Source organism: Lagenorhynchus albirostris, chromosome 20, assembly GCF_949774975.1.
Source record: "Lagenorhynchus albirostris chromosome 20, mLagAlb1.1, whole genome shotgun sequence".
Lineage (NCBI taxonomy): Eukaryota > Metazoa > Chordata > Mammalia > Artiodactyla > Delphinidae > Lagenorhynchus > Lagenorhynchus albirostris.
In genome coordinates, this window is record NC_083114.1 from 55,352,532 (window position 1) to 55,380,402 (window position 27,871).

Below are 27,871 nucleotides of genomic sequence, written 5' to 3' on the forward strand. Positions count from 1 at the left end.
TCAGTTTGCCATGTACACGATGGGTAGGAAATGGGTTTCTCCGTTTATTCTGAATTAATGGTAGTTTTATTCTATATTGAAGAATAAACAGCTATAAACTCCTGTGTCCCTGGGAGGCTGTCTGGCTTTCGTTTTAAGCTTGAAGATGAGTTTCGTTATCTAGTTTCCTGTTGTAAATCTCCCTTTCTTTTTCCAGGTGAAATCAGAGGTTCGTGACTGACCTGAGTAGGTGCTTTGAACCGAGAAAGAAGGACAAGATAAAAGGTGAGCTGCACATAGTAATCAGGGCACAGCCCTGCTGCTCTTCTTGCTTTGGGGGTTCTGCTCCTTCCACGTCATACCTGGCTGCCCCGATATCCCTACGCACCTGCATGCCAGCCTGGAGTGCAACTGGCAGGCCGGAACCTTGCACTGGCCATCAGAGAGGGTCCAGAGACACAGGCTGGTAAATTCTAACAGTCATCATGAAAAATTCAGGCCAGGCTGTACTCTCACAGCTTTTACTTAGATGAACTCATTCTTACCTCTCACAGCCCAAGCCAGTCAGTCATGTTATACCCAACCTACAGAGGAGGAGACCGAGGCCCAGTCATTCACCGGGACTGCACAGTTAACTAGCGAGGGAGCCAGGATTCAAAGCCAGAGCTGGCATCGGCACTGTGACCTCTTTCCGTTCCGAGTGACAGCGAATCGTCCCAGCCGCCGGTGCACCGCGCATCAGTGTTCCTGCCGCCTGCTCTTTAGACGCGTGGGTCCGAGGCGGGACACAGATGTCTTGCATTTTGCAGGGAGAACCATCAGGTAGGTGACTCCAAGGCTGCAGGTCTAGGAGACAAGGGGGCGTATGATTTCTCCTGCTGCCCTTCAGGAGCAGAGACTGGCTGCAGGATTCAAGGGGATCGCAGGGCTTCTGGAATGCTGCTGACTGCAGTCTGGCCCTAATAAAGCAGGACGTGGGGCAAGGGGCCACTCCCTGGGTGCGAGGGCTGGGTTACCTATAGCTCTCTAGACCCCATCATCCACAGAAGTCGCAGTTCTGGCTGTAAGTCCCAGGCACACGTACACGTCCGTCCTGCCAAGGTAGCTGGAAGCTCGGAACGTGGGCATGTTTGACTGGAGGCAGCAGATGGTCTAATAAAGGGCGTGCTGTGCTATGCAAAGCAGGGCTTTGGAACTGGGAGATTATGGTGCAAATTCGCCACTGTTGGTCTAGCATCAAGGTAAACAGCATGGACCCAGAAGTCCTGGGTTCAAATCTTACTTCCGCTGCTTTCTCACTTTGTGACCACAGGCTGGTGACCTTCACTTCTCCAAACCTCAGTTTCCACATCTGTAAAATGGGGATAATAAGGATTATCCCCGCCACGGTGTGATGTGAAATGAGAGAATACACCGAGTTAGGTGCCTGGCACCGTGCCTGGGACATGTGAAGCATACAGTCAATGTCAGTGTTGTTGTTGTTGTTTTTCTTACTAGCTCTGGACATGATCTTGGGTAAATCACGAAGCCTCGGTGCCTGGGACATGTGAAGCATACAGTCAATGTCAGTGTTGTTGTTGTTGTTTTTCTTACTAGCTCTGGACATGATCTTGGGTAAATCGCTAAGCCTCGGTTTCCTCGTCTGTAAGCTGGTGATGCTAATGCCTTATCCTCAGGGGAGGTCGTGAGTTAAATGAGATAACGCAAAAAGCGTAGATCGCAATAGGTGCCCTGTCTATTAGTTCTCTTGCTCATTTATCATTATCTACCTGGATCAGTCAGAAGGAAGGCAGCCACTGAGTGATACTAATCCCTCCATCCACTAGAATACCAAGTCCCAACAATTGCTCTACAGCGATTTTTCAGTTTTTTAAAAAAAATTTTATTACAGTATAGTTGCTCTGCAATGTTGTGTTAGTTTCAGGTGTACAGTAAAGTGAATGAGTTATACATGCGCATATATCCACTCTGTTTTTAGATTCTTTTCCCATACAGGCCATTACAGAGTACTGAGTAGCGTTCCCCGGGCTGTAATTAGTAGGTCATTATTAGTTATCTATTTTAGATATAGTAGTGTGTATATGTCAATCCCAGTCTCCCAATTTATCCCTCCCCTGGTAACCGTAGGTTTGTTTTCTACATCTGTGACTCCACTTCTGTTTCGTAAATCAGTTCATTTGTACCCTTTTTTTAGATTCCGCCCATAAACGATATCATACGATATTTGTCTTTCTGCGTGTGCCTCACTTCACTCAGCATGACAATCTCTAGGTCCATCCATGTTGCTGCAACCCCGATTTTCCAGTCTGAACCTTGTCTCTTCCCAGCCGCCCGCTGCTGCTCTTGACTTTGGTAGCACAAGCTGGGATACACCCTAGGGGCTCCAGTCTTTCTTTTCCAAAGTAATTCTATTTGTTTTCCCTAAGCCTCTTTCTTAAACCCAGGATTCATCATGTCACTTTCTGACTGAAAACAAACAAACAAACGAAAAACCTTCCATGGATTTCTATTGATCATCTCAGCAAACAGATCTCACGGGGCACCTAATCTTATCGCCCACCACTCGAATTTGAAGCCTTTCAGCTGAGTCCACCTGCTTTGGATCCTACCCCCCAAGACTGGATTATTCCTGCACCCCGCCTCTGTGCTCTCCCCACACCCTCTCCCTGTGTCGCCATCTGTGTGCTTCACCTCCTCCAAACCCCACACCCGCAGGGCCCTGCCGCACCGTCGGCCCCTACACCCGGCACATCACCTTACTTTCAGGACTTCACCTGCCGTCTCGTGTGCCTCCCCAGCTGGTGCCTTGAGAGTGGGTGGAGGCGGGGTGGGGCTTGTTTTCTGTCACTGGGGTGTTTTGTTTATCCCACCCCTTTTTCGCTGCTCATTCTAGGACCTGCACAGACTGGGTGCTCGGACAATGATGGTGTGGGTTACCTGCTGGGAGGATGGGCCTGGAAAGGAGAGTCAGTTGCTTAAATGAGGCTTTAGCTGCTGTGTGGCTTTGGCTGTGTGTGTGTGAGCCATGGGGCGGGGGCAGGGGGTTAATGAGTGACTCCAGGGGGATTTCCAGGCAAATTGTGGGCACTGCCTTTCTGAGAACAGCCTCTCTGCCTTAGCCCGCCCTCTCCCCTCCCTCCCTGGACGACACCCCCCACCTGAATGCCAGTTCATTCCATAAGAGGCACAGTCCCTATTCCCATCGGGATGGCAGTGATGCCCTCATTCGTTCATTCATTCGTTCTTTCATTCGTTCATCTAACAGGTCACACTGGGTGCCTGCTCTGGGGCAGGACTGTTCTAGGCACAGAACGTGATCCTCATAAGAGGCACAGTCCCTATTCCCATCGGGATGGCAGTGATGCCCTCATTCGTTCATTCATTCGTTCTTTCATTCATTCATCTAACAGGTCGTGCTGGGCGCCTGCTCTGGGGCAGGACTGTTCTAGGCAGAGAATGTGATCCTGTTCTCGTGGAGCTTGCTTTCCAGTGCGGGGTGGGGGGACTGGGGGGGGGTTGGGGGCAGGTAGATAATACGCAGAATGGTAAATAATTAACTTATCTAGTACATGATAGCAGAATAGTAAATAATTAACTTATCTAGTGCATAATAGCCTTGTGGAAAAGAAAATAGAAGCAGGAGCTGTTCAGATGCGCTGGGTGGGGAGTAGAGGGCAGGTTGCAGCCTTGAATAGGTCGGACGAGAAGGTGACTTCTGAGCACGGCCTTCAAGGAGGTGAGGTCTCTGCCAGCAACAGCTCCATCAAGGCCGAGGAGGGAGCGTACCTGGTGTCTTTGAGGACAGAAGCGCAGGTGGGGTTGGAACTAAGTCGGGGAGCTCAGTGCCTGGGGATGAGGCAGAGACCAGGGAGAGCCTTGGGACCGTCAGGCTTTCCCTCCGAGGGCCCTGGGAGCCATGGCAGGATTTGGAGCGAAGTCGTGCTGGCAGCCCACTTCCTAGGGGCTTGTATGGAAGCCGAGAGGCCGGGGCAGCTGAGGGATGAGGGTGCAAACAAAAGGGACATTGAAGGTGCCTTTTCTCTCCTCTTCGCTCACATACAGGTGACAATAGAATGATGTTTAAGCTGGGGATGAGCTGAAACTCCCACTGCCGCTTCCCAGGGGCTGAGTCTCAACAGCTGTGCCTGCCTTACTCAGCAGAGGCTCTTGCACTGGGGTTGGGGCTTAGCGCAAGGATCCCATCTCCCCTCATCCCTGCCAGTGGAGCCACCCGGGGCCACACGGGCAGGCTGCAGACTCGGCAGCAAAGAATAGTAGTGACAGAGGAAAAAATAAAGGAAATAGGGAAAAAATTACAGGAGGAGAGAGACCAGCTACCCCTGTTTCCCCATGCTTGTTGTGTCGGGGCGGTGAGGGGTGCAGGCTGCTCTCAGAGGACCCCTGGCGGTGGGGTTCTCACCCCTCAGAGTGACCAGTACTGCTCAAGGTCATCCCCTTTCCCCCTCCCCCCAAGAACGTGGGCCTTGACAGCGCAGGGATGCACGGCATAATGGTAGGAATGTCATGGCTCTTCCTTCATCTTTCCTGTCCTGTGGTCACAGGGACCACCAAGGTGGGCACGCTAGGGGTGGTCCAGAGCTCACCTCGGAAACAGGGTCTTTCTTAAAATGCTGCCAGGAAGACCTGGTCTTGGCTGTCAGCAAGTGCCCTATGATGGCAGGTGCACTGAAAACTCGGCCCGTAACACACCTGAAACTAACACAACATTGTGAATCAGCTATACTCCAATATAAAATAAAAATTTTTAAAAAAAAACAACAACAAAAAAAGAAAAAATAAAGGAAACTCAGCCCATAATGGAATGCCTAGCGCCCATCTTTGGGGGACTTCTCTGTGACTCACATATGGCGGAGGAGGTAGCTAAGGACTGTGACCCGGACCCCCGTGTACCTGGTGACGCCTTAGAAACGTGTCCGTGCTCTATTGGAAACGCTTGGAGAAAGGAAAAGACGGAGGGCAGAGTGGAGTCTTTGCTGCACATTTCCCCCACGCTTGAGTGTGCTTCCAAATGGCTGCACCAAGCTCCTGGTACCGGCTCTCCTGGGGACACTTTCCTACCCATCGCCTCGCACTCTTTCACTTCCCAACCAAATGGCCCAGGGAGATGGAACGAGATGGTGGCCCCATGGCTGGGCCCATGGAGCAGTAGTCGTAAACAGCAACATTAAAATATGACCGACTTGCATTGATTTAGCAGACTTCCTTTCAATCAACCATCATGTTCACTGCCCTTGAGCCCCAGAGGCTCCTGTGTGAGATCATGAGGGAGAGGAACTATTTTTAGAGATGAAAAATCTGACGCCCCGGGCGGGAGGACGGGCGCTTTCCTCCGTCCATCCGTGTGTGTGTGTGTGTGTGTGTGTGTGTGTGTGTGTGTGTGTGTGTGTGTGTGTGTGTGTGTGTGTGTGTGTGTGTGTGTGTGTGTGTGTGTGTGTGTGTGTGTGTGTGTGTGTGTGTGTGTGGTGGGTAGGGGAGAGGTGTGGCAGCTAAAATGGTGATTCCTGCCGTAACCATAATTGAGAGGGAAAAGCTGGGGCTCTGGGAAGACGAAGCACGTCGCAGTTCTGAGCGGCCGTGGGGATGACCTCACCCAGGGGACGAGAGCCATCCAGAGGACGCGCCGACGGAACTTTCCCTCGGGGTCCAAATGTGAGTCACCGTGGCTCTGGTCCCTGCAGCGGGCTCCGTCCCCAGGCCTCCCACTTCACCCTGGGACATCGTGGTCACTGGTCCGGCCTCATGATTCACTCGGTCCCTCAAGCCAGCAGCCGGGGGTGGAGTCTCTCTCCTGGCATCTGTCCCCTCAGTGCTATCAACGCAGATGCTATGTGCGGGACGTGTGTAGCAGGGAAAGCACCTCACACCCTGCAGGGGTCAGGCCAAAGCCACTGCCACAGCCAGTGGATTTCAAAATGCAGTTTGGAAAGTACGGGGTGCTCCGTGGAGCGAAGACAGCCACAGCCTGACCTCCCCGAGCCCCCGGGGATGAGTCACGCCGTGATACCTGAGAGGTGGGGGGATAAACAAAGCTCACCAACGAGGAGCTCCACGTTGGCGGCCCATCTAGACAAGCGAGTTCACCCAAAAGGCCAGCGGCTGGCAGGGTGTCAGGTTTCTCGCCACACCCAGGGCTCAGCCTCTGCTGTCATTTCTCCTCCTTGGTTTTCATCTTCTAAGGATAGAAATAGTGTCATCTTTTCTCAGTCTGTCAGTCTCACACCTGCCGGCAGCTCCTGGCCGGGAGATGCCCAGTTGCTATCCAATTTGATGTCATCTCTGTTTACTGTCTGTTTTAGAAACCAGGTAGCGAGAGGGACTTTTTGAGGATGAAAAAAAAGTAAATCCCCAAACTATCTCAGTGAGGGTTTTTTGTTTTTGTTTTTTTTATCTCTTGTGCTTTATTTTCATATTTTCCTTTTCTCTCTCTAACTTTGTCGTTTTAATTACAAACAACTATTATTCTGTAGGAAAGACCATACATGAGTGGGGAAGGAAGGATTACCCAAAGAGGTGTATGAGTTTGTTTTCCCAGATGAGATTTATCAGATGTCTATCTGGGTGATTTCCTCCTGAGAGATTTCCTCCAGACCCACCATAGGAGCCTGATGCCAGCATCTTGGCCTTGGTGGCTAGTCCTGCCTCTCACCTGACGCAAGAAGGAGGGAAGCATGTTAATAGCAATGGGACTCAGTTTACCTACCTTCAACCCCTGTTATTCCCAAGATGGAAGCTGACTTATTGCCTCACAGTTGTGTCCTTTGGTTCATCAGTTCTGGAATTTTCCACTTCTAGTCTGTTCCCAAACAGAGGGTTGGGAAGGTAGGAGAGCGCCATTAAAGGTCAAAGGTGACACAGGCCTCACCCAGCCTCAGGCCTGGGTGGACACCTGTCAGGCTCTCTCTCCAGACTCCTGGTGGGTCAGGACTCACCGTCCCAGTTGAGGGAGTGGGCTGAAGAGCAGGAAGGGTGGAGGCTGGGTCCCAGGGATGCCGTTTGGCCTAAACCAATGAGGGTCAGCTCCACGGGACTCAGCTGACCTGGAAAACAGGTGGTCGAAGGTACGGGCATGAACGTCCCTCGGCCAAGGTGTGAGAGCTTGTGTGAGGCTCCGGTGACTCACTCTGCTTAGCAAACGATAAACGAGAAGTGACTCACTTTCAACCCTGAACGAGAACTCCTAAGGCCAGGCCGCCAGCACCTGTCTGGGACACGGTTAGTTATTAACGCTGCCGGTAAGAGTGTCGTGGGAACCAGACGCTGGCCTGGATTTGCTGGAGGCGGCCTGACTGCTCCCAGCTCCCACACTGTCCACTCACCTTCTTAGGGCTCCTTCCAGCCTGACCCCGAGTGCAGAAGAGGCCACGGACCTCTTAGTTGTAGAGCATCTCGCAAGGTGCCCCTCGGGGTGCAAATTCCACAAAGGACGAGGTTTGGTGAGGGGAAAACACGGCCGACAGATCAGCCCGAACACGGGCATTCCAGGGGTGGACTGCGGATGCACTCCCTGCCCTGCGGGTGCTGCCCCCAGAGTTCTGCTTTCTGGGGCTCCGTCAGACCTGCAGTGCATGGCTTCAGGTGGTGTGGGCGCCATTGTCCAGGGGCCCCGCCGAAGAGGAACTCTGCCGCCTCCCGTGGAGGCCCCGGACCCGGGATCATCAGCTCAGGCCCTGCTGACCTGTGACCCCAGAAGACGGTAGCGTCCTTGCTCCCTTCTGCCCTGCGGGCAGCCCACCGCATCCTGCGGCTGCTTGGGACAGCTCAGGGAAACAGAGGGCCTGGCTCTGAGCACAGCTACAGGGCAGGCTGGGAAAGCCGTAGCTTGTGGGTTGAGCACGGACGGCATTCATAGCAGCTCCGCCCTCTCCTCTTTCTTTTCCCTGCCTGGAAAAGGACACAGTGGGGGGACTTCCCTGGCAGTCCAGTGGTTAAGACTTCACCTTCCAATGCAAGGGGTGCAGGTTCGATCCCTGGTCAGGGAACTAAGACCCCATGTGCCTCACAGTCAAAAAAAAAAAAAAATAGCCAAAGCGTAAAACAGAAGTAATATTGTAACAGACTCAATAACGACTTTAAAAATGGTCCACATCGAAAAAAAATCTTTAAAAATAAAAAACGTACACAGTGGGCAGCTTCTCCTCCCAGATCCCCCAGAGCATCCTTCACTGCTCTTGGGGCGGCCCAGCCTGGGCACAAGCCATGCCCTCCTCCCTCCCTCCCCCAAGTCCATGCCCTTCCACTTCCAGGCGTCAAACAGGAGGACAGATTGAATGGGAAGAGGCGGGAATTTTGGTGAGTCAGGCTCCCAGGGTCCAAACAGGAAGCCCATTGCCCAGAGGGAGGGGCCGTCCCCAATATTTGTTGCCACATGTAAAGCCCTAAAGTCCTGGGGCCCAGTACAGAGAGGGTGGGGTCACCATTTGCCCCCTGGGCTATGGAAGGAGCCCTGGGCTAGCCACTGGGGCACGTGCTCCCTGGGTGACCCTGAGGAAGCCATCGAGTTACTGCAGCAGAGTTTCCCCATCTGTGAAGTGGGAATCATAACAACGCCTGTCCTGCTTACTTGACAGGGTCTGTGTGAGGCCAGCTGAGATCACTGAGCACGTGACCAGGGCTCCGGGAGCGGCAAAGGCCGCCCAGGTTGGGGTTGAGACGCCGGGGAGCTTATGGTGATTAGCAGGAAAGCAGGGCCCGAGGCTTGTGCTCTCCTGGGAAGGTGGCTTCACCCACCTGTGGCTTAAGAGCTGCTTGGGCCTCACACAGCTGGTAAGTCACCGCCTGGTGCGTGTGCTTTGTCTGGGCTCCAGCCTGAACAGACAGCCTGCCCTTGGCCGCTGCAGGGCGCACGCCATTCTACCTTCTCTCCCTTTCTCGGTGGACGGGGCAGGAGCAAAAAGAGATCCTAGGGTCTTGCCTCTTAGGTCTTCCCGAGAGACGTTCCGACTGCCCGTGTAGAAACTCTGGTGGCGCCGAGTCCACGTAATCACTGGGGTGGTGATTGTGGTGCCTCCTGCTGTGTGATCTGTCCTGATTTGTCACCTTGTAGCCATCAAAGACGAGAGAGGCGCATAGGAGTGTCCGATCGTATGCTGTGTACCAAGGAGGTGTTGACCAATAGTTGTTGAATACACAGATCATCTAATTATTAGTTTATGTTGCTTCGTAGTGTTCCACGCATTCACTGAGAAGAGGACTGTTGAGATTGAAGGGATCTTTCCTGATGGGGCAATAACCATCTATTTAGTGCCTTTTCTGTGCCCAGCACTGTGCTGAATGGATTGGGTACAATCCTTGTTCTCATAAAACCCAACTCTTTTGACTACCTAATCCCATCCCCCATTCACACCCAGGACCTCCTGTACGTCTTTCCAGAGAGGTGTTTCCTGCGTGGATGCTTCAACAACAGAGAATTCCATCTCTCCTAAGGCCACCCACTCTCAGCATTGGCAACTCCGGTTGTTGGGAAGTTCATTCATTGAGGGAGGCCCCCTCTGCTTCTGCATACTTCCAAGACAGATTGAATTCTGGGACCTGGAAGAATCAAAGGAGACTGAGGTTACTGAGACTTGAAGAAGTGGAGAGAGAAAGGAGTCGCAGACCACCTGTAGGGGGTTAAATAGTATCCCCCAGAATTCATGTCCACCTAGAACCTCACAGTGGGGCTTTATTTGGAAATAGGGTCTTTACAGATGTAGTTAGTTAAGGATCCAATGGCAAGTCCTTAGGAGAGAAGAGAAGGGGAGACAGACATAGAGAAGAAGGCAACATAAACTCGGAGGCAGAGTGGAGTGATGCGTCCACAAGCCAAGACTTGCTGGGAGCCCCCAGAAGCTGGGAGAGAGGGCTCTCCCTCAAGGCCTCCAGAAAGGCACCAACCATGCCGACACCTTGACTTTGGACTTCTGACCTCCAGAACTGTGAGAAGATAGGTGTCTGTTGTTTTAAGCCACCTGTTTGTGGTGATCCGTTACAGCAGCCTTGGGAAACTAATACGTCGTCCAACTGCGAAGAGCAGCGTCAGAGTACGGAAGCAGAGATAAACATGCTTCTTGGGGGCCTGGAGGAAGCAGACTGGAGGTGAGGGGCCGAGGGGAATGGGCTACACGTCAGGGTGGCTCATCTATTAGGGAGGAGGGTGTGCAGGCCAGGGGGGCCCCTGGGTGGAGGACCTTGACTCCAGGCTGTGGTGTATATAGAGGAGAACCCATTTGCCAGGAAACTTGACGGTCTTCAGGGCCCAGAAGGGTACCCACCCTGGATTCTCTGACTCTGACCTCTCTCTGCTAAACTGTCCCCAGTTCCTCCTTCTTTATTCATGGAAAGGGATCAAGCCAAACTTAACCCTTATACCACCCTGCAAATAAATATGTGACTTTTACAATGACAGAAGTAATTATAAGATGCTTACCGTTAGAAACATTTACAAAAGTCAAGGAAAATATTTAGGATCCATATTCAGTTATCTATTACTCCGTTATTATGAAATAGTACTTCTGTATTTTTATGGGTATTATTTTCATCATAGCATTATGACATGGTAATTTTTGAACATTTTCAATGCTTTTTTTGTTTTTTTCCTTTGCTGTGAAATAAGGCCCTGATGACGATGCTGGTAGCAAGAGCTGTACTCATATCTGTACTAGTTTCCTGTGGCTGTTGTAACAAATTACCACCAACTTGGTGGTTTTAAAAAAACACACATTTATGATGAATTGGGCGATTGGGTTTGACATGTATACACTGACTGATGTGTATAAAATTGATGACTAATAAGAACCTGCTGTATAAAAAAAATAAAATTCAAAAAAAACACACATTTATTGTCTTACAGTTCTGGAGGCCAGAAGTCTAAAATGAGTCTTCTGGGGCTAAAATCAAGTTGTTGGCAGGGCTGGTTCCTTCCGGGGGCCCCCCGGGGGGAGAACTGTCCCGGGGGCCTCTCCCGGGTTCCGGAGGCTGTCGGCATACCTTGACTTGTAGCCGCATCACTCCCATCTTTACCTTTGTGGTCCTATCGTGTCCTCCTCTCTGGAGTCAAATCCTCCTCTGCTTCCCTCTTATAAGGACACCTGTGATTGCATTTAGGGCTCATCTGGATAATCCAGAATCATCTCCCCCGTTTAAGATCCTTAATCTCATTTGCCAGGTCCCTTTTGCCACATGAGGTAACATTTATAGGTTCCAGAGATAAGAATATGTCTCTCTTGGGGGAGGGGTGCGTTAAGGCGTGTCATTATTGAGCCTGTTACCATGTCCATGACTATTTTCTTACAATAAATTCCTGTAAGTGGAAATAAAGGGTGAAAGGGCAAAACTAACCTTGCGTGAAATGTTTGGAGAAAGTCTGCAGAGTTAAATAGATTGAACCAGTGTCTTTTTTTTTTTTTAACATCTTTATTGGAGTATAATTGCTTTACAATGGTGTGTTAGTTTCTGCTTTATAACAAAGTGATTCAACTATACATATACATATATCCTCCTATCTCCTCCGTCTTGCGTCTCCCTCCCACCCTCCCTATCTGGTGTCTTTTTGCTACGGTCCCTTTAAGAGCCCTTCTTAGCTCTCCTTAGAGTCAGATCTGATGGGGAAGCGGGGGCAGGGGGGCGGGCTGTAGACTGAAATCCCCGTTAGAGGAATCATTTAAAGTTAGCCTCTAGGAAGCTCAGGGCTAATGAGATAATTCCCATTAGGAGAGGAAGGAAGTGAAGGTGGCTTGACATCCCTTCTGTCTCTAATTTATATGATTCACTGAGACCTCCCCCTCTTCCCCCCAGGGGCCCCCCTCCTTCGGCTGGTTCCACTGTCCACCCTCGTCCTGCCAGCCAGGGCTCTGGTTTCCAGCAAGTCCCAGCACGCCGAGAAACCTGGGAAGGTTGCCTTCTGCCCAGACGCGGCATTCGAGCTCTTTTCCTGGCAGCCGTGCCGGGGGATCTGTTCTTTGCCTCTTTCTCTTTTCCCAGAGCCTCGCCCAGCTCCCCTCCACCTCCGCCCCTGCCCAACCAACCGGGATGGGGGCTGGTGTCTGTGGGACCAAAGAAAAGAGAAAAGCTTTCAACAGAACACAGGCAGGCTCCAGGGGACCTTAGAGGCTAGGCTGCCAAGATCTCGTTTGCCCGCCGCCCCCCCCATCCCTCTGTACTTTCAGAGGGGAGAGAGAGAGAGAGAGAGAAAAGAAGGGAGGGAGAGAACAAGAGAAAGATTCTCTTCCTGTTTTGCTCAGCTGCCTACACTTTGGGTCAAAGCTCTCTCTGCAAACATGAAAATCCAGTTTGGGTCTTTCATTAGAAAAGTGTGAAGTAGTAGCCTAAGGTTCAGGGTTTTTCGAGTTCACATCAAACCCTGGAAACACATCTGGGGGTTGCAGAGAGGGACACCCAGTCTCATTGCGGGCATGTTGCCATCAGACTTGCCTCTGTCCTTCACTGGACCTGGTGGGGACAATGCTAGCCACACCCCACGCCCCCGGGTCCAGGAAGGGTCCCTGGCACGTCAAGGGAGGTGGGGCTCTTTCTTGCCCCTGGTTTCAGTCTTTTCTTCCTCTCATCCTCCCCAAGGGAGGCCATATGGTGGAGTGTTCTGAGTCAGGGCCGAGGGCCAGAGCCGCGCTGGCCCCGGGGACAGCCCCGCGGCCCTGATGTGCCGTGTGGGTGGCCTGTCCTGTGAACTTGCTGCCTGACCTCCCAGCGCCTCTGAGAGCCCAGCTGCAGCGTTGGGGAACAGCCTGGCCCCGCCGTGACTGCAGGGCGCTGAGACCCAGCTTCCCTGTCACCTTGACACGTGCACCACACGCTGTCCGGGCCGGGGCCGGGGCCGGGGCAGACAAGACAGAGCCCCGTAGGCATCCTTCCCTGTTGGGTTGGCTTTTCAGGCTGTGGCGTCTCTAATGAGAGTGAGACAGAGACAGACAAACCAGGGGTTTAAGGACGACAGGACACACGTTAAAAGCAGGAGAGAAGCCAGGGAAAGACGTACGAGTTGAAGGCAGAGGGGGTCTGTGTATCTCGCCATTACATGATGGCAGAGGTGGAGTTTCCAGTGGCCTCAGCTAGGCTGGAGACAAGGGCGCGATCCTGTTCGGTCAGTGGCCTTGTGCACGGCCTTTGTCACCTGCTCATGACTCATGGCTGCCTCCCCAGCTCCCTGCACCTGGAGTTCCCAGACTTTTTAGGGGCCGTCGAGGGAGCATGGAAAGAGGTAAGGGTTAATCTCAATGCTAAAAACAACATTATGGGTCAAATAAGGAGGAAAAAAAGGAGTGATGGAAGATGGAGCTGGAGTTTTGTACGCCCCTTAGGTCTGGGCTACACCGGGAATATAACCAAGGCACTTACTTCCTCCTTCCTTGGAAACGTACTACCTGGATTCTTTAATAGAGACAGTGCTACAGGGAAATACGGTAATAGTGACAAACACTACTCACTGAGCCTCTATCCTCCTAACAACCCTGCGATGGAGGAGGTATGACCATTATTCCTGCTTACAGATGGATTAAAGAGAATGGAAGTCCCTTGCCCGGGACCCAGGATTTGAGCCTTGATCTGATTCTGTGTCATTGAGCTGAGGTGTCTGCAGTGAGATGTGCTCCCTGAAGCTTCTCCCATTGGTAGAATTGAGTGTCCATGCCACTGAGTTGCTAGTGATTCACTTGTTTGTTCGTTCGTTCATTCATTCATTCGTTCGTTCATGTGCCTCTTCAGGTCCACACAGTAAGCCAGGTACTCTGAATGCAAAGGAGAAAAACCTGGCCTCACCCCTCCAGCTGCCAGACCACCTGTGTGGGCCTCCGGAACGTTCAGGAGGCATTCAAGCACCTGCCAGCACCTGCCTGCCTTCAGTGCACGTGCTCTTTCTCTCCAGGCCGATGCGCAGTCCGTCTTGGTGTCCAGATCCAGGCAGCTCAGAGGTCCTTCTGTGTCCTCACTGCGGGTGGGTTGCAGGCCTTGAACATTGGGGTAGGCAGTGGAGTCCAACAAGGGACGTCAAGGACCAGGTGTGAGGGCTGTCAGTTTCTCCCTCTTGAGGGAAGAGTGTAGTAAATGCCCTGCTCTCTGGGACCCCCTCCCTGGCGTGACTCACAGAGGGGAGAGGAGCTCCTGCATGGTCCCCAAGTAGGTGTCTCCCCGTCCCCAGATACCCATGGTTGCAGCAGGGCTGGGACACTCCCGGGCCCGGGCCCTCATTTGCTGTTGTTAAATGGGCCATCTGAAGAGAGACAGGAGTAGGGCCTTGTGATTGGCCGTTGGGCGGCCCCAGAGGGACATATTGCATGATAAGGAGAGGACAGAGGGAGGCTGGGACTGGGGTCCCTATTATCTTAAAGTCCATCTTTGGGAACAGTCCCCTGCGGATAAACAAGGGGTCTGGGCCGGCTGGTTCGGAAGCGTCTTTGATCCACCTAGAAGTTAATGCTTTTCAGTGGAGAACCACAGAGCAGCCCCACCCAGGGCCATAGAGATAACAGGCCGGTGCAATCACCCACCACCGGCCTCTTGATAATGCCGGGTTTTATTGAGGTCTGGTTTTCGCCCAATGGGAACATATCCGGCGAGCATCAAAGGGAGCCCGCGTCACCTTGTGCAAAGAATCCCGGGCCCTCAGGTGTGTGCGTGTTGGGAAGGGTGTGTGCGTGGCTGTGTGTGCACAAGGCTGCCCGTTGGCAATTTCCTTTTCTAGAGATCAGAGGCCACCAGCCCCACAGGGGCCTTGACAAGTCACAAACTCCACTCCCTTGTTCTGGCTGGTCCAGCTCCTAAGGTGTACCTGCAGGTGAGGGGTTAACATCTTACGTGGAAGAGCCACTCCATGTTGTTTTGTCCTTGACTGTACGCTACAAAGGCAGTTGGTATAAGGATTTTAAGGGAGGGGACTTCCCTGGAGGTCCAGCGGTTAAGACTCCACCCTTCCAGTGCAGGGGGCGCAGGTTCGATCCCTGGTCAGGGAACTAAGATCCCACATGCTGCATGGTGCAGCCAAAAAAAAAAAAAAAGAATTTTAAGGGAGAAATGAGGTAGATGCTCAGGAAGAACAAAGCTTATCACTTGGGAATCGCAGACTTGCTCCTTTGTTGATCTTGAAGGGTTTTGCACTATGTGGATCAAACCTCAGGGTTGTAGATCTCACCTATGAGAGCGAAAGAAACAGGGCAGGCATGGCGGATGGTGGAGGAATAAATGGGGTGTGTAAGGTCACGTGTTTGCGGGGATAGAGTGATGGAGACAGTGGTTGAGTGCAGTCCTGGGGGGGAGGGGCATCCTCTCCACCTGCCCCCAGGCGGTGCCTCTTGGCCGCCTCAGATTTCATCTGGGCAGTCAGGCTGCTGGGCATCGCGCATGGGCCTCTGGAGACAGGAGCAGAGAAACACCACCGCTACAACAGAACATCTGGAAGCTTTTTAAAGTTTATTTTTCAACGCATTTGCAAGAGTCAGGACATTTGCACACAAGGTTTACAGGCTGGAGGGAACCCAGGAGTTGTAGTTAAGAGTGAGATGCGGGCTTCCCTAGTGGCGCAGTGGTTGAGAGTCCGCCTGCCAATGCAGGGGACGCGGGTTCGTGCCCCGGTCCGGGAAGATCCCACATCCCACATGCCGCGGAGCGGCTGGGCCCGTGAGCCATGGCCGCTGAACTTGCGCGTCCGGAGCCTGTGCTCCGCAACGGGAGAGGCCACAACAGCGAGAGGCCCGCATACCCCGCCCCCCCCAAAAAAGAGTGAGATGCATTCTGTTTTTGGTTTTTTTTATAAATTTATTTTTGGCTGCGTTGGGTCTTCGTTGCTGCGCACGGGCTTTCTCTAGTTGCGGCGAGCGGGGGCTACTCTTTGTTGCGGTGTGCGGGCTTCTTGTTGTGGTGGCTTCTCTTGCTGTGGAGCATGGGCTTCAGTAATTGTGACACGTGGGCTCAGTAGTTGTGGCTCGCGGGCTCTAGAGCGCAGGCTTGGTAGTTGCGTAGCATGGGCTTAGTTGCTCCGTGGCATGTGGGATCTTCCCAGACCAGGGCTTAAACCCGTGTCCCCTGCATTGGCAGGCGGATTCTCAACCACTGCGCCACCAGGGAAGCCCAAGAGTGAGATGCATTCTGACTCTGTGAGGAAGGGCGGTATGTAGGAAGGGAGGATGGGAGACTTGGAAATGGTCAGTGGGAGCCGTAAAGTCCTATGTATTCTTTGCACAGGAACCTGTTAGAAGTCTCTGGGAACCGAAGAGGCACCTGGGCTCCTTGCCTGTGTGATAGCACTGGTACAGGGAAGCCGGATTTCTTCTACCTTATTCCAATCAGGTGCATTCAGTGGACTGGCAGAATCCCCAGGAAGGGAAGGGCACACACTGGGCGGCTCCATCCCACTGAGCCTTCTCCTCTTAGAGACCCACGGGGAGTTAGCGCCTCCTGTAGGAGTTCCAGACTCACACCTGTTGCTCATCTTTCCATCCAGGCGGCCCAGTGGGGCTGACGTAGGCAGGGACCAGAGAGGCTAGTTCATCCTGGTGCTGTGAGCATCCTCTTGCCCCTCCTCTCTCTCTTTCCTTATCACCTCCTTCCCATCCTCCTCTTTTTTTTTTTTTTTGCGGTACGCGGGCCTCTCACTGCTGTGGCCTCTCCCGTTGCGGAGCACAGGCTCCGATCGCGCAGGTCCAGCGGCCATGGCTCACGGGCCCAGCCGCTCCACGGCATGTGGGATCCTCCCGGACCGGGTCACGAACCCGCGTCCCCTGCATCGGCAGGCGGACTCCCAACCACTGCGCCACCAGGGAAGCCCCTCCTCTTTTTTCTCTTCCTCTTTCTCCTTTCCTCCAGCCCCTCCCCATGCCTCCCCCAGTGACATCCTGGACTTCACGGTTTGGGCCAAAGGAAACAAGGAAACGCTTGACTGAGCATTTCGGCCGGGCAGGCTGGGGCTGAAATAATGAAGGAAAAAGTCCCGGCAGGAGAGGGAATTCACACATGACTGCCTCCTTCTCTTCACGGAGTCAGAGCGTCAACCTGTCAACCTGTTCAGCTCTCCCTCTTGCTTGGTGGCTGGTTTCTCATTTAATTCTCTCCTCCCTTTCCACTCCGACCTACTTAGCGACCCCCAGCCAAGCTTATCTTCAGGGCTACATTCAATACATGTGGAGTTTCTCCTCGCTCAGAGCGTATCCCTGTGGGAGGATTCTGGTTTCAGTGCCTGGGGAGCTTACCAGTCGGATGGAGAACGCGGGCTCTTCGTTTCTAAGCAGGCCCCATGGCTGTATCGCCGTCTTTATTGAGACAGTTGTTCTTGTTGCGTGAGCTCATGTTTATAGTGCCTGGTGGGAGCTGGCTCACTGTGTGCTGGGTTCATTGAGGGAGGAAACTGAGGCTTTGTGTTGTTACTCCTGGGAGACACTGAAAGGTGTCCACCCGGTTCTGATGGGAAATGAGGTGACACAGCCCCCGGGAATTCCACGCCATTCAGTCGCCCCATCTGGCAGCTGGGATGTTCGTTCCCAAGTCTACCTGGGTCGCCCTCATTACAGTTTCTGCCTAGGAGTATCTTGTGTCCTGGCCATCGTCAGGATTCAGGTGTGTGGCCACCTTCTCCAGCTTGGAGCAGGCTCTCCTCTGGGCCCACTGGCCCTTTGCCATGTGCAACAGTTCTCAGCACTGGCCTCATGTCGGCATCACCCGGACAGCTTCAGCTGCCTCGTCCTGTCCTAGTGGGTTCCGACCTCGCCAGGCTGGGGTGAGAATTTTGGCCGGGAATTTTGAAGAACTTCCCAAGTGATTCTCATGTGCAGCCAAAGTCCAGAATGAACCGCTACTCAGAGGCGGTGACGGGGGGCGATGTTGTTGCCCGCTCTGCCCCCGACCCCAGATGTAGGCCGGTGTCTGAGACATTTTGAACCCTGAGAGGGGCTTCTCCCGGCTTCTAGTGGGTAGAGGTCAGGGGTGCTGCCGACCATCTTACAATGCATAGGGCAGCATCCCCGCCCCCGCCCCGACCAAGAATGATCCTGCCCAAAAGTCACTAGTGCCAGAATTTGAGAAACCTTGCTCTAGAATGGTGGCTTCACACTTGAGCGTGCACCAGAATGACCCAGCGGGCTTGTGAAGACACAGAATGCTGGGTTCCACCCCCAGAGGTTTTGAGTCAGTAAGTCTAGGGTGGGTCCTGGGAATTTGCGTTTCTAAGTTCCCAGGTGCTTCTGAAGCTGTTGTCAAGGGTTGCACGTTGAGGACCATTACTCCAGAATGACTCTGAATCCTGTTTCCCTAGATCTGTGGTATATTGGATCCATTATGGTTAGTAGAAAACTCTAAAATAACAGTGACTCAATAACTGAGGCAGAAGAGCGTTCTCTCTCACGTAACAGAAACCCAAAAAAGGCCATCCACAGCTAGCATGGCAGTTCTGGAGTTATCAGGGATCTAGGCTTCCACCTTCTGGTTAGCTTATCTTAGTGCATGACTCCCATTTTCATTGGAGCCCCTCAAAGTCCAAGATGGTTGCTGGGGTACCAGCCATTATGTCCTCATTGGAAGCAGAAGGGAGTAAAGGCAGATAGGGAAAAATGGGGCTCCTTCAAGCACCTTTTGAACAGCCTCCCCAGAAGTTCCACAACACTTTCCACTTCCATTTCTTTGACCAGATCTTAGTCCCATGGCCCTAGCTAGCGGCCAAGGGAGGCTGAGGAACGTAGTCTCTTTACTCTGGGCCACAACGTGCCAGCCAAAAATCAGCGTTATGTTGCTTAGTAGCAAAGGGAGAATAGGTACTGGGATGGGCACTTAACAGCGTCTGCCCGTATCTGCACGTCTAATCCTTCCTTAGAGGTATCATTTATTTGGCATCTGCCACGTACCATGTGCTTTTCATGCAGTATCTCATTTAATCCTCAAAGCTCTGCAGGGCGGATGATAATATCATCTCTGTTTTTGCAGATGACAAAACTGAGGCTTTCAGAGATGAAGCTGTTGGCCCCAGTGACGGTCACCAGTGGTCTCATCTGAGAGCCCACGTCAAAGCTTGGGCTGCTTCTTGCCTCAGTTACTTTCAGAGACTTGACTTTTTCCTTCTCAGCCTGTAGAGTGGCTGTTCCACCTCTCCAAGCCAAATTCCCCAGTGTCATCAGTATTTACACTGTGATACCCTCTTCTCTAGGTCTGTGGGGAAACAGACAAGATATGCCCTGATTGACAAGATTAGTTTCCTCTGTGCCACCGCAAAATTATCACAGACTTAGCGGCTTTAAACAAGACTCATTTGTTCTCTTACAGTCTCGTACGTTAGTCAGTTTCCCAGGGCTGAAGCCGAGGTGTCTGCAGGGCTGTTCCCTTCTGGAAGCTCTAGGGAAGAGTTTGTTTCCTTCTAGCTTCTGGGGGGCCACCTGCTTCCCTTGCCTCATGCTTTCTTCCTTGAATCGCTCGCTCCAGTCTCTTGCTTTTGTTAGCACATCTCCTGCACCTTCTCCTGTGTCACATCTCCCTCCGCCTCCCTGTCATAAGGAGACCTGTGATTACATTTGCCCCAGCTCCCCCGATAATCCGGGATAATCCCTGCATCTCAAGGTCCTTAACTTTTGCTGTAGAAGGTTAGCATTCACGGGGTGCTGGATTCGTTAGGATTGAGTATCTTTGGGGCTACTATTCAGCCCATCACAGGGGCCGTCTTGCTGCTGTTCTCCCCTTCCTGGTCCCCAGTTTTTCTCCCATGGGTTGTTCCACGTGTCAACTCTACATGCATTTTTCTTTAACATCTTTATTGGAGTATAATTGCTTTACAGTGGTGTGTATACAGTTTCTGCTTTATAACAAAGTGACTCAGTTATACATATACACAATGTTCCCATATCTCTTCCCTCCTGCATCTCCCTCCCTCCCACCCTCCCTATCCCACCCCTCTAGGCGGTCACAAAGCACCGAGCCGATCTCCCTGTGCTACGCAGCTACTTCCCACCAGCTATCTACCTCACGTTTGGTAGTGTATGTATGTCCATTTTTACTTCCGGCCCGAGAGTTTTCAGAGAGGCCAGAGGCGGGGTCTGAAGGGCCAGGTGGTGCTCTGGAGGCTTGTCTAACCAGCTCCTAGTGGCCTTAGCAACGGGCATGAAAACATTCGAGTGGGAGAAGTCTGGGGGAAAGGGATCCGGCCCTAGAGGTGGCAGAGTGACTTAACCTGGGGAATGATGCTGGAGGGAGAGGCAAGAACAGCCGCCCTGGCGGTCCCAGGTCCTAACGCCTCCGGGCTGGGTTTCTAAGTAATCTTTCAAATCTCTAGGTGCCTGCTAATCCAAGGTCCCCACTGCCTTTCTCTAAGCTAACAGAGGCATGTCTTTGGCCAAGTACAAATGCTACACCTAGAAGAGTTTGATGAGAGGAGGGGGGAGTGTCAGGCTCTGCTTAGGCTGGTCCTAACCTCATCTTCCTCCCCTGGGTTGACGCCCTCGTTTCCACCCCTCCCCCCAGCCCCCTTGGCTGGGTCTGCCGGGCTGGGATGAGTCCGGGAGGGGTTTGGGGCGGGGTCGCGTGTTTTACTTTTTATTTTATTTTGCCCATGCCTCCCGACATTCCCCTCTGTGTTTGATGTCCCACTGCCAAGTGCATGCGGTTGCCGGGCGACCAGAAGGAAGTCCCTGTGTGCTTCACGGGGCTCCAGTTAACTTGCCAGCTGCGTGAGCCTCCCTGGGGAAAGGGCTTCTCCCTGGCTCCCTCTGGGGTAGCTCAGAGGGCTGCTGGCCAGGAGGGGAGAGAAAACTAGAACGTTTGGCAGAACTTGGAGGTTATTGGGGGCGTTGGGGGGTCCGAAGGAAAGAGAGTGTCCAGAGGGCCTGGACAGCACCTGGGCGAGGTGTCTGGTTTCCCTCTTGGCCACCGATCGGAGGGCCGCCTGGAGCACCAGGTGCCTCTGCTTAGGCTCGTTGGCTGGCTTTTCCGGGGTGCTGACTCCCGCACATGCAGGCGCTCTCTCCCTTCACAGTCCTCCTGCAGAGCGTCCTCGACCGTCCTCCTCCTGCTCGACCTCCTCCAGGCCCTTACGCGGTGTCCTCCCATCTCTAACAATCGGCACCCTTCTCTCTGGTTTCACGGTAGCCGCCCACATCCCCGCCGGGGATTCAGCCAGAGCCCACAGGAAGGAGAGCTGCCCTGAGCCAGGCTGAGCCCTGACCCTCGCCGGTCTCTAGGGACGCAGAGTTGGCCCGACTGTCCCCAGAAACCTTAGTGCATCCCCCTCAGATATTGCTGCCCTCTAGCCTCGTGCTTCACAGTGTTGCCTCCCTACTATGACCTACAGGGGTGGGGTTTGCCCGTCTGGTTTATGTCTGCGTTCAGAGCATCTCATCCAATGTGGTGCTTGTGAACGCATGGATGTGCAAGTTATTCCTCGTAGGTTGATGGTGATTGTTGGAACCAGAGACGTGGAGCCCGGATTATCTGGGTTCATGAATAGGTCTCAGCAGTTTTCAGATGGGGAAGTCCCCTGAGGGCGTTTAATGCTAATAAACACATTTGTCACTCAGAAACGGGTTAGAGGGCGTGGTAGGAAGCCAGGAAAGCATGGCGAGTCCTAGTGCGTCTTCATTTGCTTGCAATCAGCATTACAGAAAGAGAACTGTGTCAAGTCGTATCTTCCCATTTCCTTGGAGGGGCCCCATCCACTCCGGATAATCTCCTAATTAGTTGTTAAGGGTCTTGTGAAAGCAGAGAGACGTTCCAGCTGAAGTGCACATTAGGATGAGGGACCGGATGCTTGTCATCCTATGTTGAGAACATTGGCACCCTCTGTGCCTCAGTTTCCCCATGTGTAAACTGGGTAGTCTGACACCTCCATGCCCCCGGCCCCATATCTCATGGACATAACAGGGACATGCTGAAAAGTAGAATTTTCCGCTTCCTCTGAGCAGGCTGTATTCAGTGGGGTTTTTTTGTTGTTGTTGTTGTTTTTAAATCATTTATGCGTGTAGTGGTGAGATTTGTGTAGAGGGTTCCCAGCCATGATTCAGCATACAGGGAGTTCCTTGAATGGTATAAATTGGCCTTTCTTCTTCCTTAATGAAAATAATGCTTTTAGAAGCAGTGTATGTTCTGTTCAGTAGCTAGAACATTCTGGACTAAAGGCAGTAAGGTGATGCTCATTGTTGAAAGACATCTGTTGAAAGGACAGAAGCCGGAATCTCACTGTTATGCTGTTTCTTGGTCCACAGGCCTGGAAGGCAGGACAGGTAAAGAGCTGTTGCTCTTCACCCACACTTCCCACCAGGAACCTTAGTGGAGCCAAAGTTTGCCGCTAGGACCACCGCAGGACCTGGCTAAGGTAGGACCATCTCCTAAGAGGCAAGAGCTCTGGATTTGATTGAGAATTCTTATTTTGGAGAATAAAGAAACTTCTGGATTGGAGAAGACATTTGAGGAGAAAGCAAAGACCCTTGCCCTAAGGAATAGCGTCTGTGTTGACCTGCGTGACCTGGAGGCCACCTACAATTAAAGAGAGTGTCTGTGTTGACCTGCGTGACCTGGAGGCCACCTACAATTAAAGAAGATGCCAAGGGGCTTCCCTGGTGGCGCAGTGGTTGAGAGTCCGCCTGCCGATGCAGGGGACGCGGGTTCGTGCCCCGGTCCGGGAGGATCCCGCGTGCCACGGAGCGGCTGGGCCTGTGAGCCGTGGCCGCTGAGCCTGTGCGTCCGGGGCCTGTGCTCCGCGGCAGGAGAGGCTGCAACGGTGAGAGGCCCGCGTACCGCAAAAAATAAAAAAAATTTTAAAAAAAAGAAGATGCCAGGATCCTGGGCCTTCTTCTTCCTTCTGGTGGGAAACGTTTCTTCTGCTGGTGCCTGGTCCTAAGACTCCCCTGTACCAGTCCTCGGGAAGCAGAGGGCTTTCTGCCTCATCCTTTCTTGCCCCCTGCACCCACCACATCTGCTGTGCCTTTGGACTCAGCAGTTCTTCTCGTTCGCTCCATCATCTCCCGCCCAGATACAGAGTGAATAGTTACCTACGCGGAGGTCAGTGGGATCTTACTTTTCGTTCCTGCTTCTTCTAAAGAGGCCGGTGTTTGCACGTTGCTGTACAAGCAGCCTTGGAATAGTATCCCTTCTCATCCACGTGGGATCTGGCCCCCACAGGCTCCAGAGTGTTGCGCGTCTGTGCAGAAATCCTTCAGGCTCTAACGCGCTACGATGTGGGAGGGGGCTTCGGCAGGGAGCTGGATCCCGGAGGCCAGCGTCCCCCACGTGCAACTTTCTTGGTTTGGATCGCGTGCAGGTGTGCGTCTGGAGGAGCAGAAAACGAATACGCCTTCTGTTTACATAGATGCACGGTCCACTGTGAAGACGCTCTTCCTTCCCGCTGGGCAGTTGGGGTCCGTGTCAGAGCATGATGCTTCATTACAGAGTATCCAGCGACCAGAGTTGATGGTGTTGCTTGAGGACCGTCTCCCTGCCGTGTGTGCTGGTGACACCTACACCCGACCGGAGATGGGGCCCCACGACACACAAGTCCTGTTTGTTCCTTTCACTCTGTAGGCACCGTATACGTGGCTGAAAACGTTTCCTGGAGATGGATCGTGGTTCAACCTTGTCCAAAATGCAGAGCCCAAGATGTGTGTCCTTTCTCTTTCCGAAGCAAATGGATGACTTGCCTTTGTGAAAAGAATTCAAGCCAGCCGTATACATGTTCCCTGGGTTGTAGATGCTGTGCATGTATGACCATTTAGTGATGTCAGTGTCTTGTCCAGGAAGCAGTGGGGTCCATCTTGGCGTCTCAGATTCACCACCAGACAAATGAGAGGAACCTCTGAGGGATGTTTCGTGCTATTGAAATGGGAAGCTTGTCTGTGGGCTTTCACCTTCCTTCCTTGACCTGCATACACGCCCGTCACGTCAGCTTCCTTCGGGTTTTAAGGAAAAGAGACCCATTTATATCACCTCTGTAAATGCTGGCGTGTTTCAGGTTGCCATGGAAACAACGTGTTGATAGAAAGGAAACAGTCTGCTCGGCAGCGGCCCACCCAGGCCTTCCCAAGAAGCCCACGTCATTCAAGATACCCAGTCTCAGTAGATGGTTTTCTGGGATAGCAAAACTGAACCACCATGCTCACCTTGATCTTCTGTTAGCATCCGCACCTCTGCTCCTGATTCTAGGAGACTCCATGGTGATGAGCTGACGGTGACTATCTGTCCTGATTCTAGGAGACTCCACGGTGATGAGCTGACAGTCACTATCTGTCCCAGTTTGCCCGGGACTGAGGGATTTCCTGGGATGCAGGTCTTTTGGTGCTAAACCTGGGCAGTCCTAAGCAAACTGGAACAACTGGTCACCCTACTGGAGACTCGATGACCTTTGCCTCTGCTTCTCCTTCATCTGCTGTAACTGGCTGATGCTCTTGACTGGTTTGGCCAGATGCCATGCAGAACCCTTGCGTCTGGCCACTTCACTGGCCACTGGGCAGCCTCTAGATGGACCAGGCACACCAACCGATCGTGACCACATCAGCTGTTTCCAAGGTGGCAGGACTGGACGATACTGAATCAAAACCTGGCTGTAAAGAACCAGCTGAGACCACATCCTTCAGAAGCGTGCTGTGGACAGGTGGGCATGGCAGGCATTCAAGGTGCCAGGGATTCCTTTCCCGTACAATCCTACTTATAAAGGTGAAGTGAATCTTTTCCATTGAGAACAAAACAGTTCATGGTGAAACAACAACTAATACAGCCACTGGAAACGATGGAAACAAGACTATGGTGTGTGCGTGTGCGTGCACGCGTGTCATACAAGCACACACTGTGTAGAATACTAAGCCAATAAGAAAATTCTGCATCTTAGCTAGACAGAGACTAAGAGAGCTAAGTACCTTTGGGATGGTGTTGTCTGGAGAGGGAAGGAGTTGGCTACAGGACTTCCTGCAATCCCTTTGAACTCTAGGGTCCCTTAAAATATCAGGGGCATGTAAATCGGGCCTAAGTGTGTACTTTCTGTCTGAAGTCTCCTAGATAACCTTTGAGTTCAACTCAGATAGTGTTGAATGGGACCCCCCCAGCTCACCCTTACCTTTCCAGACACTGGCTCTATCTGGGATAAGGCGGCGGAACGTGGTGGTGGTAGAGGGAAGGAGGAGAAGGTTATGCCAGCCCAGCGTGGGGTGTTCGTGACACATGAGAACCATCTGAAGGCAAATCCCAGGTTCTTCTCAGGTTCGCTAAAGCCAGGCTCTCAGCTGGCATATGCCATCCTGAAGTTGTTGCTTCTTGCCGAGGGCATCAAGTCTCACGTCTTCTGCTGGAGCCCTGGAACACGGGCCTTCAGCTAATCACGCTCATCTTGCGTGGCGTGACCCCAGAAGGTCATCGCCGGTCGGGGTGGAGATGGGCACACAGACACCTAGAAGGGACTCTCTCGTTACACACGTGGAGAGGTTACGACCCGACCTTGTGCACCTGGGTTTTGCCCCTGTTCTGACTCTCCTTGCCTTCACTGCCATTGAAGGAATGCTAGCCAGCTCCTGGGGTGTCATTTTTCTTTTTTAAAAGATGGACTCATTTCAGATGTTTCCTTCATTTATCTCCCACACACGGTCATTGGTTCCAGAAGAAGTCCCACTGCTATGCCAAAAGCAACAATTTCCTCTTTTTCTCTCTCTCCTTATCTTCTCATCCACGTCAAATCCCAGATTCCCAGAGCTGGAAGTGGTCTAAAGCATCACTCTTATCTAGATCTACCTCTGACTAATGCAGGAATCCTGTTTCCCACATCAGATGAGGGATGGTCCAGGCCTGGGGGAGGTCACCCTTTTTGGCAGACTGGGAGAGAACTGGGAGAGAAGGTTGGATGATACTCAACCTGGTGGCGAAGCAGAATTTTAAAGAGCGGTTCATGGGTTCCCAAGTGTCCATGAATGCCAGTTTCCTCATCGGATGTTGAGCCATGCACGGTGCATCTTATTTCTGGGTCCAGGTGTCTTATGCTGATAAAAAGCACAGAGTCAGAAGACAAGGAGACCTAAGTTTTTGTCTCAGAAAGTCCCCCTTCTTAAGTCCTTCCCTGTACAATGAGGAAGTCAGGCCACACATTCCCCAAAGCCTCTTCTACACTCTGCCGTCCACAATGCCGCCATATTGGATAGAATTCATGACTTAAGAGATTTGCTATTTTTTTAAAAAACTTTATTTTATATTGGAGCATAGTTGATTAACGATGTTGTCTTGGTTAATTCGGTTGTACATATACATGTATCTATTCTTCAACGTGATTCACTTATACATATACATGTATCTGTTCTTTTTCAAATTCTTTTCCCATTTAGGTTATTACAGAATATTGGGCAGAGTTCCCTGTGCTATACAGTAGGTAAGATTTGCTTTTTTTTTTTTTTTCCTCTCTGGCTCTAGTCCTGCCTTAACTTCAGCTTGCTCCAAGATCATGTATAAATCACTCAAGCCTTTTCTCCGGCTCTCAGTTTTCTCATCAATAAAATGGGAGAGGGGAGGGTGGAGTGGGTGGCCTTGACGATCCTCCAAGGTCCCTCCCATGTGTCAAGTTCTAAGCCTCGCCTGACGCAGCTGACGTCTGACAAGTAGCTCTCTGAGCCTTTGCCTTTGGCTGCACAGGCCCAAAACGGGGCTGTCCTGGGAAGTCCATGACCAAAGACTACTTCCTGGCTGCTTGCCCTTGTTGTCAGCTCTACGGAACAAGAGTTCGTCGAGGGAGAAGGCAAACAGACACACAGACTGATGACAGGGGAGGGGAAGGGGGGCTGCTGTTTACCTGGGGGTGACTGGGAGGGGGAAAAAAACCCACCTGCCGTTTTGACCAATAAATAAAAAGTGGGAGCTCTGCGTGGCTAAAACTGTAGGGGATTTATTAGTTTGCTTAGTGAAAGGCAAATATTAAGTCTTAAGCTGACCTGTCCTGGGACCTCCCTTTTGGCTTTTGTATGCTGTCCAGCGCTGATCACCATGTACTCCAGGTTACCAGGTTCTGTCGAAGGGTTTTTTTTTTTTAATTGTTTTCCGTCTCTTTCTCCTTTCCTTCCTCCTTTGCCTGCCCCCCACTCCCACCTTCTAGGTAAGGGTAGCTCAGGCCTGGGTTTTGGAGAGGCGGGGAGAGCACGATGTGGAAGGCTTGTTGTCCTGGATGTGAAGCTGCCTGTGTTCAGGACTCCGGCTGCCCTGGGGGTTACCCATGACCACGGTGCGGTGGCTCAGGGCTGCAAGCCCACCAGGTGGTCCTTGGGCGTCTCCTCCATCCTTGAGCTCTTCAAAAGTTAGCCGTGGGCTTCCCTGGTGGCGCAGTGGTTGAGAGTCCGCCTGCTGATGCAGGGGACGCGGGCTCGTGCCCCGGTCCGGGAGGATCCCACATGCCGCGGAGCGGCTGGGCCCGTGAGCCATGGCCGCTGAGCCTGCGCGTCCGGAGCCTGTGCTCCGCAACGGGAGAGGCCACAACGGTGAGAGGTCCGCGTACCGCAAAAAAAAAAAAAAAAGTTAGCCGTGAGCTCTTCAAAAAGTTAGGTCTTGCCCCTCATTAAACTTAAAATGAGCATCATCACAGCCGTTGGAAAAAAGGTACAGATCTCCCGTTTCTAAGTGGTTTCGCGGTGACAGATGATCTCAGCCTGATGTGCTGAAAGATAAACTGATCAGGCTTGTCGCTCCCCATGTGAGACAGGCTGGGACCTGGGACCCTCTGCTGCAGGGCTGGCACCTGGACAGACGACTCCTGAGCAGCAAGGTACAAAGAAACGATAAGGGACTAAAAATAACTGCATGCCTGCGCAGTCGGGGCAAGTTCTGGACAACAAGACACAAAGAGGCCAAAAACCCAACTGCCTGTTTCTGAAGAGCGAAAAACAGGGTGTCAGGAGCAGAAGCAGGGCACTGCGCATGGCCCTGCGCACAGCACCCCCAAAGGGGCGGGCGGGCCCCCTAAGCC

The 27,871-nt window shown here is 52.4% G+C and overlaps 1 long non-coding RNA gene across 1 annotated transcript in view; it reads left to right on the forward strand.

The window, feature by feature from the left end:
• The window catches only part of LOC132511741 (uncharacterized), a 154,424-nt gene extending 130,544 nt beyond the window's left edge, over positions 1–23,880 (forward strand). Inside the window, exons 3-4 of the long non-coding RNA XR_009537704.1 lie at positions 197–264; positions 22,155–23,880. This is a non-coding gene — a long non-coding RNA (uncharacterized LOC132511741). The remainder of the gene's footprint in view (positions 1–196; positions 265–22,154) is intronic.
• Positions 23,881–27,871: the final 3,991 nt, after the last annotated feature.